The following is a 6123-nucleotide window of genomic DNA, read 5'->3' on the forward strand; positions in this document are numbered from 1 at the left end:
GTGTGTGTGAGTGTGTGTGTGGATTGAGCTGCAGTGTGGTGTGAGTGTGTGTGTGGATCGAGCTGCAGTGTGTGTGAGTGTGTGTGTGTGTGGATCGAGCTGCAGTGTGTGTGAGTGTGTGTGTGTGTGGATCGAGCTGCAGTGTGAGTGAGTGTGTGTGTGTGTGGATCGAGCTGCAGTGTGTGTGAGTGTGTGTGTGGATCGAGCTGCAGTGTGTGTGAGTGTGTGTGTGTGTGGATCGAGCTGCAGTGTGTGTGAGTGTGTGTGTGGATTGAGCTGCAGTGTGTGTGTGTGAGTGTGTGTGTGTGTGGATCGAGCTGCAGTGTGTGTGAGTGTGTGTGTGGATTGAGCTGCAGTGTGTGTGTGAGTGTGTGAGTGTGTGTGGATCGAGCTGCAGTGTGAGTTGTGTGTGTGTGTGTGGATCGAGCTGCAGTGTGAGTGAGTGTGTGTGTGTGTGTGGATCGAGCTGCAGTGTGTGTGAGTGTGTGTGTGGATCGAGCTGCAGTGTGTGTGAGTGTGTGTGTGGATCGAGCTGCAGTGTGTGTGAGTGTGTGTGTGTGTGGATCGAGCTGCAGTGTGTGTGAGTGTGTGGATCGAGCTGCAGTGTGAGTGTGTGAGTGTGTGTGTGTGTGGATCGAGCTGCAGTGTGTGTGAGTGTGTGTGTGTGTGTGGATCGAGCTGCAGTGTGAGTGAGTGTGTGTGTGTGAGTGTGTGTGTGGATCGAGCTGCAGTGTGTGTGAGTGTGTGTGTGGATCGAGCTGCAGTGTGAGTGAGTGTGTGTGTTGAGTGTGTGTGTGGATCGAGCTGCAGTGTGTGTGAGTGTGTGTGTGGATTGAGCTGCAGTGTGAGTGAGTGTGTGTGAGTGTGTGTGTGGATCGAGCTGCAGTGTGTGTGAGTGTGTGTTGTGTGGATCGAGCTGCAGTGTGTGTGAGTGTGTGTGTGGATCGAGCTGCAGTGTGTGTGAGTGTGTGTGTGGATCGAGCTGCAGTGTGTGTGTGTGTGTGTGGATTGAGCTGCAGTGTGTGTGTGTGAGTGTGTGTGTGTGTGGATTGAGCTGCAGTGTGTGTGAGTGTATTCCAGATCTCAGCTGTTGCTGCCTGCTCCAACAGGCGATGGGGGGAAGTGGGGGGGTGGGGGGAAGTGGGGGGGTGGGGGGAGGATTCAGGTTCAAGGTCATTGCTAAACTCTCCACCAAACACAATGTGCTGGCTCGCTGCCTCACCGCACTCACATTACACAGAGCGATTCGACAGTCCCAACACAGGCCATTCGGGCCCTCTGCTCTGTGCCAGAATACCTGCCCCCCACCCCAGCCTCCTCCCACCCCCATCTCCGTCTATTCATCCCCCCCTCCCGTGTGCTAATCCAGCTCCCTCCCCCAGTTCCCCCCTTAAACACATCGACAGGATTCACCTCAACCACTCCCCGCTCCCCGACTCTCCCCCGCTCCCCGACTCTCCCCGACTCTCCCCCGCTCCCCCACGCTCCCCGACTCTCCCCCGCTCTCCCCGACTCTCCCCACGCTCCCCGACTCTCCCCCGCTCCCCGACTCCCCCGCTCTCCCCAGCCCTCCCCGCTCCCCGACTCTCCCCCCGCTCTCCCCGACTCTCCCCTCGCTCCCCGACTCTCCCCCGCTCCCCGACTCTCCCCCGCTCTCCCCGACTCTCCCCCGCTCCCCGACTCTCCCCCGCTCCCCGACTCTCCCCCGCTCCCCGACTCTCCCCCGCTCCCCCACTCTCCCCGACTCTCCCCCGCTCTCCCCGACTCTCCCCCGCTCCCCGACTCTCCCCCGCTCCCCGACTCTCCCCCGCTCTCCCCCACGCTCCCCCGACTCTCCCCCGCTCTCCCCCGACTCTCCCCACGCTCCCCGACTCTCCCCGCCTCCCCGACTCTCCCCGCTCCCCGACTCTCCCCCGCTCCCCGACTCTCCCCCGGCTCCCCCACTCTCCCCGACTCTCCCCCGCTCCCCGACTCTCCCCCGCTCCCCGACTCTCCCCCGCTCCCCGACTCTCCCTGCCACTGGATTTATTAGTGACCGTCTCTGATTGCCGGTTCCGCTCCGACACCCACACAGTGGAAACACCTTCACTATATTGACCCCATCGACTCCCTCCCCCATTTCAATTACTGGGATCGGTCACCCCATAATTTCCCAAATATGTCCTCCTCACTAAACCGGGCCTAGATTTCAGGATGATTTGTGCACCAGCTCCGAAACTATGTTCTCTGTCTCACTCTCCATCACTCTTACTCTCTGTCTCTCTCTCTCTGTCTACCTTGTCCTTCATTCAAAACACCCCCCCACCCCATTATTCATGCGTTGCGAAAGAGTCTCAAAGATTTATTCCAGCATCCCCCCCACAAACCACCTCACCCTCGCCCACCAGTAACGAACGAAGACACTTGGCGCCTACTAGGCCGAGAATGAAGCCTGGACTCTGGGTATTCACTCCCTCCACCACCGACGCACAGCGACAGCAGTGTGTACCCTCTACAAGATACACCGCAGCGACTCGCCAAGACTCCTTCGACAGCGCCGCCCAAACCCACCACCTCTACCCCCCAGAAGGACAAGGGCAGCAGATACCATGGGGAACACCCACCAACTGAAAGTACCCCCCCCACCCCCTCACACACCCCACCCCGACTCGGAAATATATCGGCCGTTCCTTCACTGGGTCAAAATCCTGGAGCTCCCTCCCTAATAGCGCTGTGGGTGTACCTACACCACACGGGACTGCAGCGGGTTCAAGATGGCGGCTCACCCACCACCTTCTCAAGGGGCAATTAGGGATGGGGGGGATAAATGCTGGGTCTGGCCAGTGATGAGACCCCCCCCGCTCAATGAAGGAAGGACACAGGCGTGGCAGTCAAAGGTTGTTCACGACCTTCCTGAGCCTCGGAACTGGGCCGAGGTGTGGGGTGAGGCCTACTGGAACAGGCCCAGGTGTCGATGTGACGTTCAGCTGCCAATCCTGTGGTCCACTGTCCTTGAAAAAGATCTCCCCCCACCCCGGCCCCTGCCGTTCCCTCCTCAATCCTTCCCTTGTCTGGGCCCTGGTGCTATTAATAACAGATTCCTCACTGGAGGATCTAATCGAGACAAGACAGAGGCTGACGTCAAAGGATTGGCATGTGGGCTCGGAACAAAAGGACACAGCACACGGCCCCCGTCTCCCTCCTTCTCCACCGGATCGGGGTCCCGAACACCTCCACAATCTCTCCAACATGGATGACATTTACAAAGCAGCGGTGAGTGTCGATACTGGGATCCCCCATTCCAATCCTCCCGCACCCCATCCAAAGAGGCCCAGTCACCAGCCACACCGGTCCCGAAATCACCTTCCTGCCACCGGCCAACCCCACAATCAAGGAAATTCCACCCCCCACCCCCCGCTTCCCCAGGAACGTGCCGAGCTCCCTTCATACTCAGGGAGGGGATCCAGTGTGGGAATCCCAATCCCACAAACGCCAAGGAGATCCTCACACTTTTTCTTTACTTGGAGCATACAGGATGTCGGGGAGGGAAGCAAGGTGCCGGCCCTCCCACAGTGCGGCGCTCCCTCGGCACCGACCCTCCCACAGTGCGGCGCTCCCCCTCAGCACCGACCCTCCCACAGTGCGGCGCTCCCTCAGCACTGACCCTCCCACAGTGCGGCGCTCCCTCAGCACCGACCCTCCCACAGTGTGGCGCTCCCTCAGCACCGACCCTCCCACAGTGCGGCGCTCCCTCAGCACTGACCCTCCCACAGTGCGGCGCTCCCTCGGCACCGACCCTCCCGCAGTGCGGCGCTCCCTCGGCCACCACCCTCCCGCAGTGCGGCGCTCCCTCGGCACCGACCCTCCCGCGGGCGCTCCCTCGGCACCGACCCTCCCGCAGTGCGGCGCTCCCTCGGCACCGACCCTCCCGCAGTGCGGCCCCCGACCCTCCGCCTCGCCCACTCCTCCCCGGCGACCTGGCGCTCCCTCGGCACCGACCCTCCCACAGTGCGGCGCTCCCTCGGCACCGACCCTCCCACAGTGCGGCGCTCCCTCGGCACCGACCCTCCCACAGTGCGGCGCTCCCTCGGCACCGACCCTCCCACAGTGCGGCGCTCCCCCTCAGCACTGACCCTCCCACAGTGCGGCGCTCCCCCTCAGCACTGACCCTCCCGCAGTGCGGCGCTCCCCCTCAGCACTGACCCTCCCGCAGTGCGGCGCTCCCCCTCAGCGCTGACCCTCCCACAGCGCGGCACTCCCTCAGCACTGACCCTCCCGCAGTGCGGCGCTCCCTCGGCACTGACCCTCCCGCAGTGCGGCGCTCCCTCGGCACTGACCCTCCCGCAGTGCGGCGCTCCCTCGGCACCGACCCTCCCGCAGTGCGGAGCTCCCTCGGCACCGACCCTCCCGCAGTGCGGCGCTCCCTCGGCACCGACCCTCCCGCAGTGCGGCACTCCCTCAGCACTGATTGATGTTTTAACTGTGTTTCTCTCTCTCTCTCTCTGTACCCACCCAGGTTGAACAGCTGACAGATGAGCAGAAAAGTGGTCAGTATACCTGCAGTCCATTGCACAGGCTTGAGTTTATCGGAGGTTGTGGGGTATGGGTTAGGGTCTACATGATTAGGAAGGGTAGTGTTGGCATTGTGCATCGTACAGTGCTGATATCGTGGGCTACAGAAGACGACCATTCAGCCCACACTGGTCACTAATAACTCCCCTCTCGTCCACTAACCCCTCCCCATTCCAGCTCTGATACTTGGCTCAGTCTTCAAGGCGTCACCCAGAGTCACTGGGGAGACCCACACTTCAGGAATGGACATGTTCACCTTGGGAAGAGAGTAGAACATTCCGGGCCTCACACCTCAGCATGGGACAATATTGACATGACCCACAGTATGAGGGAAGAGGCTCGAGAGGAGCTGAATGGCCTCCTCTGCAAAGAATTGTCAGATAACATGGTGCTGTACCTGTCCTGGGAGTGTTTGATGGGGACAGTGTAGAGGGAGCTTTACTCTGTATCTAACCCCGTGCTGTACCTGTCTGGGAGTGTTTGATGGGGGACAGTGTAGAGGGAGCTTTACTCTGTATCTAACCCCGTGCTGTACCTGTCCTGGGAGTGTTTGATGGGGACAGTGTAGAGGGAGCTTTACTCTGTATCTAACCCCGTGCTGTACCTGTCCTGGGAGTGTTTGATGGGGACAGTGTAGAGGGAGCTTTACTCTGTATCTAACCCCGTGCTGTACCTGTCCTGGGAGTGTTTGATGGGGGGACAGTGTAGAGGGAGCTTTACTCTGTATCTAACCCCGTGCTGTATCTGTCCTGGGAGTGTTTGATGGGGACAGTGTAGAGGGAGCTTTACTCTGTATCTAACCCTGTGCTGTACCTGTCCTGGGAGTGTTTGATGGGGATGGGGTAGAGGGGGATTTACTCTGTATCTAACCCCGTGCTGTCCCTGTCCTGGGAGTGTTTGATGGGGATGGGGATGGGGTAGAGGGGGATTTACTCTGTATATTTTTCAGAATTCCGGGCTGCGTTCGATATCTTTGTCCAGGATGCAGCTGACGGTTGTATCAGCACCAAGGAGCTTGGGAAGGTTCTGCGTATGGTGGGACAGACCCCCACCCCCGAGGAGCTCCAGGAGATGATTGATGAGGTTGATGAGGATGGTGAGTATTTGGTATCTCCACTTCCTGGTTAAAGGCTGGACCATGTTAGTAACCCGGGGCAACGGGGCCCTTACCTGGTAACCCGGGGCAACGGGGCCCTTACCTGGTAACCAGCGCAACGGGGCCCTCGCCCAGTAACCCGGGGCACTCGGGCCTTCACTCGGTAACCCAGGGCAACGGGGTCCTCGATTCGTTACCCAGGGCAACGGGGCCCTCGCCCAGTAACCCGGGGCACTCGGGCCTTCACTCGGTAACCCAGGGCAACGGGGTCCTCGATTCGTTACCCAGGGCAACGGGGCCCTCGCCCAGTAACCCGGGGCACTCGGGCCTTCACTCGGTAACCCAGGGCAACGGGGTCCTCGATTCGTTACCCAGGGCAACGGGGCCCTTGCCCAGTAACCCGGGGCAAGCTGCCTGAGATGGTAACCTATGGCAACCGGCCCTTGGAGAGTGGGAGTAGGCCCGAGATGGAACAC

At 60.4% G+C, this 6123-nt stretch overlaps 1 long non-coding RNA gene across 1 annotated transcript; it reads left to right on the forward strand.

The window, feature by feature from the left end:
• Positions 1–3134: 3134 nt before the first annotated feature.
• LOC145340452 (uncharacterized) lies at positions 3135–5646 on the forward strand. Its single transcript, XR_013886252.1, has 3 exons — positions 3135–3252; positions 4496–4526; positions 5501–5646. It is a non-coding gene; the product is annotated as an uncharacterized LOC145340452 (long non-coding RNA).
• The last annotated feature ends 477 nt before the right edge of the window (positions 5647–6123 follow it).

The sequence above is a fragment of the Carcharhinus amblyrhynchos genome, unplaced genomic scaffold, assembly GCF_965287045.1.
Source record: "Carcharhinus amblyrhynchos unplaced genomic scaffold, sCarAmb.v2.hapA chromosome_1035, whole genome shotgun sequence".
NCBI classification, from domain to species: Eukaryota; Metazoa; Chordata; class Chondrichthyes; order Carcharhiniformes; family Carcharhinidae; genus Carcharhinus; species Carcharhinus amblyrhynchos.